This window comes from Macaca fascicularis, chromosome 19 (genome assembly GCF_037993035.2).
Source record: "Macaca fascicularis isolate 582-1 chromosome 19, T2T-MFA8v1.1".
Taxonomy (NCBI): domain Eukaryota; kingdom Metazoa; phylum Chordata; class Mammalia; order Primates; family Cercopithecidae; genus Macaca; species Macaca fascicularis.
The window spans coordinates 21,738,989-21,751,977 of record NC_088393.1 but is presented as its reverse complement, the minus strand read 5'-3'; the positions used below and the strand labels follow the sequence as shown (position 1 = coordinate 21,751,977).

General features: G+C 44.9%; 1 pseudogene; it reads left to right on the top strand.

The window, feature by feature from the left end:
* The first annotated feature begins 269 nt into the window (after window positions 1-269).
* Window positions 270-576, top strand: LOC123570210 (signal peptidase complex subunit 1 pseudogene; annotated as a pseudogene).
* Window positions 577-12,989: the final 12,413 nt, after the last annotated feature.

Genomic DNA, 12,989 nt, shown 5'->3' with positions numbered 1-12,989 from the left:
AACAAAAGTGAAAGACAGGTGCAAACACTTTCTAGATGAAAATTAATGATTAAAAAAAAAGAAATCTACCATCATAATCCAAAACCTTCCCTGGACCCCTCCTGTCTTCAACATTGGACATTTCTTATTATAAATTCTATGAACATAGTGAAAGACAATGAAAATATTTATTCAGCGAGTTTTGTTTTATTTTTTGAGACACTCTGTTGCCCAGGCTGGAGCCTTGCAGCTTGTCACCTGAGCTCGGGCGCCCACCTCCTGAGCCAGCCATGCTGGAACATCTGAGCTTGCCACCCACACAGATGGATTACAAGGGCCAGAATAGCTGAACAGATGTTTCAGGGAATTATTCTTTTTTCTGCAATAGTTGGATTTATCTATGGGCACATGGCTGAACAGTTCGGGTGGACTGTCTATATAATTATGGCCGGATTTGCTTTTTCATGTTTGCTGACACTTCCTCCATGGCCCATCTATCACTGACATCCTCTTAAATGGTTACCTGTTCAAGACTCAAGCACAGAAGACAAGAAACCAGAGGAAGGAAAAATTAAGAGGTATGCTAAAAATAATTGAGGTTTTCATGGTTCAGCTCCTGCCTTTGTTTCCTGTGAGATGAGCTAAATTGCTTTCAGACCCCAAATATGAGCTAACACCATGTAATGCTCTTATGGCACAGTTCTTTATAGTTTTGGTTCTTTTTATATTTCATTTCTAGCCCTGTTGGGTTTTGATTTATATAAGTAGTTTAGATCATAATCTTCCTCTGAAATGGGGGAACAGAACATACAAGTGTGCAGTTTCTTTCAGGTGTAAGTAATGAAGAATAAATGCCTCATAAATGATAGTACAATGTAACTACCAAAGTTTTATAATTCATTATGAGTTGTTAAACCATTTTGTTTCCAATTAAAACTCAGAAAAAAAAAAAAAAAAAAAGAATTGGTACCAACCCTACTGAAACTATTCCAAAAAATAGAGGAAGAGGGAATTCTTCCTAAATCATTTCGTGGAGCCAATATCACTCTAATACCAAAACGAGGAAAGAACATAACAACAAAAAAACTACACATCAATATTCCTGATGAACATAGATGGAAAAGTTCTCAACAAAATACTAGCTAACCAAATACAATAGCATATCAACAAGATAATACACAATGATCAAAAGCATCTCATGCCAGAGAAGCAGGAATGGTTTAGCATCATAAGTAAATAAATGTGATATACCACATAAACAGAATTAAAAACAAAAATCACATGATTATCTCCATAGATGCAGAAAAAGCATTTGAGAAAATCCAGCATTGCTTTTTGATTAAAACCCTCAGCAAAATCAGTGTTAGGGTCAACCCAACTAGACTGTTCCCCTCTTTTCCCGTAAGTTTCCCAGTACAGTCCTTTGTGACCCTAACACAGCTCCCCCGAGGCTAGAAGTAGATCACTCCCTCACTGACCCTTCCAGTAACTGTTTGATCAAAAGGCTTCAGCTGAACTGGCAGACGGCTCGAGGATGCTGTCAGAACACCTGTTCACCTTGCATAACAAAGCTGGCAAAAAACATCTCCAGGATGCGGTTAGGACACCTGTACCCCTGACTCAGTCTCCACACCCCAACCCAGTTCCTTGCTCTATAAAGCCCTGCTGTAGTCTATAAGTGGGGCTGCCTCCTCTGCCTGTCAAGGAGCAGCCTGGCAGGACAATAAAACTTGCTTGCCTGACTTTGGGTCTACTCGTTCTTTCTCTCAGCTAACCTTACATTTTGGTGCCAAAACCCAAGAAGGTGGTAGAGGTTGGCCTCACTTTCTCCCTCTCTTCTTCCCTCTGCCCCCTTCCCCTGGCTGAACTCCCCCTTCCAGAACTTGCAGAGACCCAGGGGATTTCCTACTCCTCTCCATTGCTGGGAAACACATCCAACATCAGGGCTGCCTCAGGGGTGGGTAAAGGAGACTTCTGCCTTTTGCCTGGAACCCTTGTCCACTCTTCCTTTCCCAAAAGACCCAGCACTGGGCCAAGGATTTCCTCCTCCCAGCTTCCAGGCCCTCTATATCTCCCTTTCGGGGATGCCTGAATGGGGGATTATTGCTCCTCTCCAACTTGAATCATGGGACGAGGGATGCCTTCTCCCACAGTTCTAGTGTCTGGCCATGTCTCCCGTTTCTACCCTTCCCTCACTCATTCCACCATGGGAATCTCTCAGTCCACTCCCTCAAAGACATCCCCCCTTGGATGTCTCCTCTGCAACCACAACACCCTTGGCCTCCATTCCAAAATTTGTCCAGAAAGGCTCATCTTTTATTGTAACACAGCCTGGCTTCAATATAAACTGGACAACGGCTCCCAATGGCCTGAAAATGGCACTTTCGATTCTAACATCCTCAGGGACCTAGACAACTTCTGCCATTGCAATGGAAAGTGGTCAGAGATCCCTTATATTCAGCCTTTTTTATTTTTTTGCCCTTGGTAGCCATCCCTCTCTCTGTCAGTCCTGTTCTGCTTTCCAGATCCTCCTTGCCTGTTCCAAGTCTGACCCATCCTCAGCCATCCCCCTCACTGCTCCTTCTGACGATTCCTCTTCCTCCTCACTGACAACATCATAATCCTCTGCCAGATCATCATGACCCTCCACCATATGCTCCCGCTCCTGCCTTACCTCTTCCCCACCCCCCCCACCCCCTGCTCTCCAACCACCCAGCTTCTGATTCTGATTCCTCCCCATCTCCACCTCATACATGTTCTCCAACTCAGCACCCCCAACAACCAGCCCGTATACTTCCCCCACCAAGAGGTGGCCAGGGCTGAAGGAATTGTTCACATCCATGTTCCCTTCTCCCTCTCTCACCTTTCCCAAATTGAAAAACGTCTCAGGTCCTTTTCCTCCAATCCCGACACTTGTATTAAGGAGTTCAAATACCTTACCCAATCTTATGAATTCCCTTGGCTTGATCTCTATATTATCCTCTCTTGTACTCTCCTCCCAGAAGAGAAGGAAAGAGTGTAGCTCCCAGCTGAGGTGCATGCCAACAATCTTCATCGGCAAGACCCTACTAAGCTCGTAGGAGCTGCTGCAGTTCCCTGGGAAGAACCCCGCTAAGAGTACCAACCCACAGATCCTGGCAGGGCATCTCATAATCATATGATCACTTGCCTCATCGCAGGCCTTAACAAAGCTGCCCGTAAGGCCATAAATTTTGAAAAACTCAAAGAAATTTTCCAAAGAGCTGATGAAAACCCTGCCGAATTTCTTTCCTGCCTTACAGAGGCCCTCCAAAAATATACCCACGTTGACCCCACCTCCTGGGAAGGAACTATTGTTCTTAATACCCATTTCATCTCTCAATCTGCTCCTGACATACAGTGCAAACTAGAAAAGGTGGAAGACAGCCCTCAGACCCCACAACAAGACCTCCTTAACCTGGCTTTCAAAGTCTTCAATAACACGGATGAGCTAAATAAATTAGTTAAAGCCCAAAGAGGTCGTGCTAAATACCAGCTTCTAGCAGCAGCTATCTGCCAACCTGGCCATAGCACCCAACGGTGCAAAAGACCCGATAGCAGTAATCCCCTGGGCCTTGTTTTAAGTGTGGCAAAGAAGGCCATCGGGGGTGGGCATATCTTAACCCATGAGTGCCAAAAACTCCTTTCCCAGCCTGCCAACAAAATGGCCACTGGAAATCTGATTGTCCTCTTAAGCAGGCTAACAGGTCAGCTCCTCAAAGCCCTGGCAAAGCAAAGCGTGAAGAATCACTCACATTCCCACAGCTCCTTGGCCTGGCTGCTGAAGACTGATGGAGCCCAGGGCCCCCGGCCCCATCTGCCATCACTGCATCAGAGCCCAGGGTAACTCTGCTAGTAGCAGGTAAGCCAATCTCCTTTTTAGTCGATACCAGGGCCACCTACTTAGCTTTGCCTGAATTTTCAGGACGCACTAGTCCCTTCCAGGTTTCTGTCGTGGGGGTTGATGGACTCATCTCACATCCATGTGCCACTGAATCCCTTACTTGTTTCCTGTTTAATACTATTTTTTCACACTCCCTCCTTATTATGCCTTGCTGCCCTACCCCCATTCTAGGCTGGGATCTTTTAGCCAAATTTAAATCTTCTATCACCTTTTCCTGCCTCCCTCAACCAGAGTCCCTCCTGCTCCTTTCCGCTTGTCCGGCCCCTGACCCCTCTCCCCAGTACCCACTTCCCGCCTCTCTCGTTAACCCAGTGGTGTGGGATACTGCCACCCTTTCCATAGCTGCTTACTGTGACCCCATCAAAATCAAATTAAAAGACCCCTCCAAGGCCAGGTGTGGTGGCTCATGCCTATAATCCCAGCACTTTGGGAGGGTAAGGTGGGCAGATCACCTGAGGTCATGGGTTTGAAACCAGCCTGGCCAACATGGCAAAACCCCATCTCTACTAAAAATACAAAATTAGCTAGGTGTGGTGGCGCATGCCTGTAATCCCTGCTACTTGGGAGGCTGAGGCAGGAGAATCACTTGAACCCAGGAGGCGGAGTTTGCAGTGAGTTAAGATCATGCCATTGTACTCCAGCCTGGGCAACAAGAGTGAAACTCGGTCAAAAAAAAAAAAAAAATCTCCAAATTTCCTAAATTCTCCAATATCCCATCTCCCTAACCCACCAAAAGGGCCTCCAAACCATCCTAAACAAGCTCTGCTCATACGGTCTTCTCAGACCAACACATTCTCCATATAGCACCCCCATCCTCCCTGTTAAAAAATCTGATGACTCATACCGACTTGTTCAAGACCTCCAAGCTATCGATCAGACTGTCCTCCCTATCCATCCTGTAGTCCCTAGCCCCTATACACTTCTCTCTCTTGTCCCCTCCAACACCACCCACTACATTGCAATTGACCTAAAACATGCCTTCTTCACCATTCTTCTACACCCTGATTCCCAAAACCTCTTTGCTTTCACTAGGACTGACCCCAACACCCTCCAGTCACAACAACTCACATGGACTATTCTCCCTCAAGTCTTCAGGGATAGCCCTCATTTCTTCAGGCAAGCCCTAGCTCAAGACCTCACTTCCTTAAACCTTTCCCCCACCATCTTCTTCAATATGTAGATGATCTCCTCCTCTGTAGCCCCTCCCTAAAAGACTCCCAAACCCACACTACCAACCTTCTCAATTTCCTTGCTGATAAAGGCTATAGAGTCTCTCCTTCCAAAGCACAGCTTTCCACCCCTACTGTGACCTACCTAAGGGTTCAACTTTCCTCCAGGTCCTGAGTCATGACCCTGGTGTGGGCAGCCTTAATAGACAATCTATCTTCACCTTCCTCAAAAAGTGAAAGTCTTTCATTCCTAGGGCTAGCAGACTTTTTCAGAATATGGATCCCCAACTTCACCCTCTTAGCCCGCCCCCTCTATGAAGCAGCCAAAGGCACCTTAAATGAGCCCCTAAATCCCTCCCACAACACAGTCCTTAGCTTCCACACACTTAAAACTGCTCCAGCCCTATCTTTGACTGATATTTCCTGGGCTTTCACCTTCTACACTACTGAAAACCAAGGAATAGCCCTTGGTGTCCTTGGCCAACTAAAAGGAAGTCCTCCATCCTTTGCCCCCATAGCCTACCTCTCCAAACAGCTAGACAATACTTCTCAAAGATGGCCAACCTGCCTCAGAGCTCTAGTGGCCTTAGAAAGTAAAAAGCTAACATTTCGTCAAGACACCGCCATCCACAGTCCATGTAACTTACAGGACCTCCTTTCCTCCCCAGTGTTAAGCGTTCTCTCCCCGTCCCGCATCCAGCTTCTTCATGACCTATTTCTCAACAACCTCGAGTTCCATCTTGCCAAAAGTTCCCCCCTTAACCCTGCATCTCTAGTTCCAATGTCTTCCTTGCCTCCCTCCCACTCCTGTACTGAAATTCTAGACCACCTGCAACCATACTTCCCTAACATCTCCTCCAGGCCTCTCACTAATCCAGATGACCAACTATTCATAGATGGCTCCTCTTCCAGAGCTGCCAACTCTCTCAAAATTGCTGGGTATGCAGTAGTTACCTTAAACCAAGTAATTGAGGTTAAACCCCTACCCTCAGGAACCTCTTCCCAAAAAGCAGAACTCATAGCTCTCACCAGAGCTCTAACCCTCTCCAAAGGCAAATGAGTCAACATTTACACAGACTCCAAATATGCCTATCACATTCTTCATTCCCATGCTGCCATCTGGCAAGAGAGAGGATTCCTTACTGCCAAAGGAACTGCTATCACTAACGGCCCCCAACTCCTTCAGGCCACACACCTCCCAAGTAAAGCAGGAGTTATACGTTGTCAAGGACATCAAACAGGATCCGATGAAATCTCAAGAGGGAACAGAAAGGCCGATGAGGCAGCAAAAGAAACCTCCCTTTCTTCTGTCCTTGCCCCCCTCCTCCTCGTTACTCCAGCAATCCAACCCAAGTACTCTCCCACCAAAAAGGCTTCGCTACTACAGCAAAGAGCCTCCCTTCAAGGGGACTGGATAATCAAAAATCAAAAGCTCGTCCTCCCCTAAGAGCAAACCATGGAAATTCTGACATCTCTTCACTAATCCTTCCATATCGGTGCATGCCCCCTGTACCTGCTCCTTTGCCCTTATTTCTCCTCTCCCCATCTATTCACCTCACTAAAAGACATAACCTCAAACTGTCATATATGATCTGTTACTTCCTCCCAAGGCCACTCTCTCCTCATCCCTACACATTAGCTCAGAGGAACACTCCCAGGGGAGAACTGGCAAGTAGACTTCACCCACATGCCTCCCATAAAAAAAAAACTAAATATCTTCTTACCCTCATAGACACCTTCTCAGGTTGGGTAGAAGCATTTCCTACCCCTTCAGAAAAAGCTGCAGAAGCCTCTCAAATTCTTATAACAGAAGTCATCCCTAGATTTTGTCTCCTTCACTCCATACAATCAGACCATGGCCCTAGCTTCATCTCCCAAATCACCCAACAAGTCTCTCAGTCCCTTGCTGCTCAGTGGCACCTCCATATCCCACACCATCCCCAGTCATCTGGAAAAGTTGAAAGGGCAAATGAGATTCTCAAGACTCAGTTAACCAAACTCACTGCTGAAGTTGAAAAACCATGAACCTCCCTTTTACCTATAGCACTGGCTCGCATCAGAGTCAATCCAAAAGCCCCCTCCTTCCTCAGTCCATTCAAGTTAATGTATGGACACCCTTTCCTCTTATAAAACAGACCCCCTCCTAATTTTCATTTAGGAGAATACCTCGCAACGCTCTCCCTCATCTGTCATCTCCTCTGCGAACAAGCAGACCAGGCCCTCCCAAAACCCCACCAAGGCCCCGCCGCTCAAACCCTCTTTCCAGGAGAGTGTCTTCCTAAAAACCCTCACTCCAATGAGCCTTAAACCAAAGTGGGAAGGCCCTTTCCAAGTTCTTCTCACTATTGCCTGCAGTCAAACTTTCAGGACAACTCTTGGTACCATCTTTCCAGATTAAAAAGGGCTCCTGCAACTGACTTGCCACCAACCAACCAACCAGCTGTTCCCTGCAAATACTCCAGCACTCCCCTTGGACCAACCCAATTCTGCCTTAAGCCCATCCCAGAAGACCCCACTCTCCCAGCCATGAATCATAACAGATAAGTTACCACTCTTTACTGTTAAATATCTGAACCCTCATTAATGGAAATCATTTACTGTACTGCCCTTACAGGAATTGCCTTACTTACTCTGCTCTTTGCCATAGGAATGTATCTGTAACACCCCCAGGGTGGAACTTCAAACAGAAAATCTCAATTTCTATAGCCTTTTGCCTCATAATCCTCCTTATTACAGGAGTAAAGACCACCAACAAGTAACCGTCCCTCCTAAATGTCCTGCCTTTGCCTGTCCTGCCATTTCACCCTCTTCCTTCACTGCCTCATAGAAGACATTTCATGGTTTTATGCAGAACAACCTACCCTCCCTGCATTCCTTGGCTGGATAACTGACCTCACCTTCCAAGGTAACTTGTGTAACTTTACCCAAGATGAAACCATTTCTTCACTTTCATAGTTGCCCTTTGCCTGTTTACTCCTCCTGCCCCTCCTGCCCCCTCACACTCTAGCTCTCCTTCCTCCACCAATACCTAACTACCTTCACAAAACCCTCAATCTTACACACTCCCTATTAAAAGAAGCTAACCCCACTCTAGCAGGCAACTGCTAGCTTTGTTTTTACCTATCAACTACAACTTACACCGCAATTCCTGCTTCAGCTCAGGACTGGGTTTTTTCCCAAGTAGCCTTCCACCCCCATTATGAACTAGGCACCCCCCCTCCAATTCCCAGACTTAAAAGCCTGAATAGACCATTCTAACTCCTTTTCTAGCTCAAACAAGCCTCTTGCCACAACAGAACAAGTAGCTCTATTATTACGTCCCTATTTTTCGATTACCTGACCCCTATACTAACCATACCAAGCCCATCCTAGGTCCCATAACCACCAACACCTTTCTAAATCTTCAAGCCCCTTTATGCATTCAATGCTACCTACCCTCTGGACAACCACCTACCTTCAAGCCACTCTACTTTTACCCTACGACTCCAGGGCCCAGTTGACCATACCAATCTCCAGATCTTCAGGGTTACCTTATGCTTTTTAGGCACTGCCCCCTCCACCACCACCAAATTAACATCACCCTCCTACAGAACATAAACTTTGGATACTGTAATGGAAGACACTCTGTCTTTCCCTCCAAACCTGGACCCCATCTCCCTCTGAAGCTCATCCCTGCACTATAGACGAATGCCTCCTCATCCCATCCTTTAAAGATAATCCCTCTAACCAGCTCTTAACGAACACAAATGCTTCCTCTTCCACTGGGAAAGTAAAGACAAAAACTCTGCTCAAAAAACCCCAAACAATCCCTTACAACCACTCACGGCAGCTGCCTTAGCTAGCACCCTAGGGGCATGGATGTACGAAGACAACAAACTTACACATCTTTTAACATACACAACCAATTCTGCTTACCTAGCCAAGGCATATTCTTCCTATGTGGCACCTTAATTTATCTCTGCCTCCCCACCAATTGGACCAGCACCTGCACCCTAGTATTTCTTAGTCCCAAAATTGACATTGCACCAGGAAACCAATCCCTGCCTATCCCAATTCAGGACTCAGTTCAGCATCATTGAGCCATACAACTCATACGCTTACTTGTCTGACTAGGAATTGCCACCCCCGCAGGAACTGGAGTAGCAGGACTATTCACTTCCCTCACCTACTATCGCTCACTCTCAAAAGACCTTACATACAATACAGAGAACATAGCTAACACCATCTCAAACCTCCAATCACAATGAGATTCATTGCAGTCATAGTCCTCCAAGACCGCAGAGGTCTTGACTTAATGCCAAAAAAGGAGGTCTCTGCATTTTCTTAGATAAGCAGTGCTGTTTGTATCTCAGCCAATCAGGTTTGGTACAAGATGCAGTCAAAAAACTCAAAGACTAAACCCAAAAAATAAAAGAAAATAGCTTCTCTGCCTGGCTGTCTTGGCCCCCTTTTTCTCTCAGTTCTTGAGATCCTGGGACCCCTGGCTACTCCCCCTCTTTGGCCCTGTTATAACTATCCTCCTTCTCCTGGCCTTTGGGCCCTGCCCCTTGCACCTCTTCCTCAGTTTTTACAGACCCGCATCTGGGCCTTCACCCACGGAACCATACAGGACATGATGTTACTCCAAGAATACCAACAATTTCAAAACCAGAACCAAAACCAACCCCTACCTTCCAGCCTCTTCTCCTAACCACTGCCCCCTCTCAGCTTGAAGCAACCTGACAAGAACAATGCCCCTTTTCCATCATCTATTAAAAGGCTGGAATGTTAGGGTCAACCCAACTAGACTGTTCCCCTCCTTTCCCATAAGTCTTCCAATACAGTCCTTTGTGACCCCCATGCAGCTCCCCTGAAGCTAGAAGTAGACCCTCCACCACTGACCCTTCCAGTACCTTTGTGATCAAAGGACTTCAGCTGAACTGGCTGATGCTTCAGGATGCGTTCAGAATACCTGTCCACTTTGCATAACAAAGCTGGCAAAAAACATCTCCAGGATGTGGTTAGGACACCTGTACCCCCGACTCAATTCCCACACCCCAACCCACTTCCTTGCCCTGTAAAGCCCTGCTGTAATCTGTAAGTGGGGCTGCCTCCTCTGCCTGTCAAGGAGCAGCTTGGCAGGACAATAAAACTTGCTTGCCTGACTGGGTCTACTCGTCCTTTCTCTCGGCTATCCTTACAATCAGCATAAAGGGGACATACCTTAAGGTAATAAAATCCATCTATGACACACCCACAGCCAGCAATATTCTGAACAGGGAAAAGTTGAAAACATTTCCTCTGAGAAGTGGAACAAGATGAGAATGGGCACTTTCACCACTTGTATTCAACATAGTACTGGAAGTCCTAGCCAGAACAAGCACACAAGAGAAAGAAATAAAGGGCATCTAAATTGGCAAAGAGGAAGTCAAAATGTCACCGTTCATTGATGATAAAATCAAATATGTAGAAAACCCTAAGGACACACCCAAAAGCTTATAGATCTGATAAATGAATTCAGTAAAGTTTCATGATGCAAAATCAATTTACACAAATCAGTAGCACTGCTATACACCAACAGCCACCAAGCTGGGAATCAAATCAAGGACTCAACTTCTTTAACAACAGCTGCGAAAACAAAATATTTAGAAATACACCTAACCAAGGAAGTGAAAGATCTCTAAAAGAAAATCTACAAAACACTGCTGAAAGAAATCATAGATAACACAAAGGGAAAAACATCCATGTTCATGGATAGGTAGAGACAATATTGTGAAAGTAACCATACTGCCAGAAGCAATCTACAAATTCAAGGTAATTCTTACCAGAATAAAATTATTATTTTTCATAGAATTTGAATAAACAATCCTAAAATTTAGATGGAACCAAAAATGAGCATGCATAGCCAAAGCAAAACTAATCAGAAAGAATAAATCTAGAAGCATCACATTACCCAACTTAAAACTATACTACAATGCTGTAGCTACCAAAACAGCATGGTACTGGTATAAAAATAGGCACATGGACCAATGGAACAGAATAGGAAACCCAGAAATAAAGCCAAATACTAACAGCCAACTGATCTTTAAAAAAGTAAACAAAAACATAGAGACAGGGTTTCACCATGTTGGCCAGGATAGTCTCGATCTCTTGACCTTGTGATCCACCTGCCTCAGCCTCCTAAAGTGTTGGGATTACAGGTGTGAGCCACCACGCGTGGCCACTAAATTGCTTAGTTATGCCGTTTGAATAAATTTTGTTGTGCAAGTCAAATTACCTATGATAGCCCCTCAGTTATCAGTGCTATGTTCCTAAATTGGAGAAACAAACCTGATATTTAAGAAGACATAAATTTAATGTTAAGTGTGGACTCATGGAGAACATAGACAGCCAAGAGCCACTTGTTCATTCCTGAGTTCTTAAATCTTCCGTTATTAAAAGTGCTGTGTTCCATTCTTAATCAAAGAAGAGATAAAATAATCTAATTTAAATATATATTAAATGTGTGTGTTTGTATGTGTGTGGTGACTACTCTAAATTACTAGAATAGATTACGACAATTTGTGTGTCAAACATACAATCATCAGAAGACAAGCAAAACTTCATGTTTTCTGCTACCTGATGGGCCATTTAAACATTTACACAGAAATTTTATTCATTTGTCATTTATAATGCATGTTTGCTGGTAGCATAAAAGCTTTCTCGGCTGGGCGAGGTGGCTCACACCTGTAATCCCAGCATTTTGGGAGGCTGAGGTGGGAGGATCACCTGAAGTTGGAAGTAAGACCAGCCTGATCAACATGGAAAAATCTTATCTCTACTAAAAATACAAAATTAGCTGGGTGTGGTGGCACATGCGTGTAATCCCAGCTACTGGGGAGGCTGAGGCAGGAGAATTGCTTGAACCCGGGAGGTGGAGGTTGCAGTGAACCAAGATCGCACCATTGCACTCCAGCCTGGGCAACAAGAGTGAAACTCCGTTTCAAACAAACAAACAAACAAACAAACAACTTTCTCATGTAAGAAGGCTGATGTTAAAAGATATTAGGAAACAGGTTTTCCTCATGGGACATTTCTGAAAAAGTCTCCAATGATAAAGATACTTATTTCATTAGACAAGTTGTGAAACTGTTAAATAAGGTGTTACAGATAAAATAGTATTGAGAAAAGCTAGCTAAAGTGACTGGATTGCTTTTGTAATTGCAGATTGATGAAAATCAGATCTACTTAGAGTGAAAAAAATGTGTTGATCCTTATAAAATAGTCATTGGAAGGCCGATGCATCTCATAATAGAACCTCACGTATCTTCTGCTACTGAAGTCTAATATGACTAAATGCAGCAAGGCTTTAATGCATTATGGCAAAGCAGATTTTCACCAGGTAAAGAATGCTTTTAGTAGTCTACTGACTGAGTACAGTAAAACCCTTTATAATCTAGAACCCAGAGATTGAGTCTGTCTGCGATCTCTACTGCAGCAAGACTTCAGGACCTTAAATCCTGGGTTCATAATCTCACAACTCAGAAGGGTCCCCCCAAACTCTTGCAATTTTAAACACATAGGAGATTTTAAGTAAAGCTAACCAGGGATGTTTCTCCTCAAAAGCAGATGGCAACTTTGTTGTAGATAGCTTTTTTCCCCACAAGATAAAAAAATAAGACATCTCTGCTATCATGACACTCTAGTTCACTATTATTTTCCTTTTTTTTTTTTTTTTTTTTTTTGAGACGGAGTCTAGCTCTGTCACCCAGGCTGGAGTGCAGTAGCCGGATCTCAGCTCACTGCAGGCTCCGCCTCCCGGGTTTAAGCCGTTCTCCTGCCTCAGCCTCCCGAGTAGCTGGGACTACAGGCGCCCGCCACCTCGCCTGGCTAGTTTTTTGTACTTTTTAGTAGAAACGGGGTTTCACCATGTTAGCCAGGATGGTCTCAATCTCCTGACC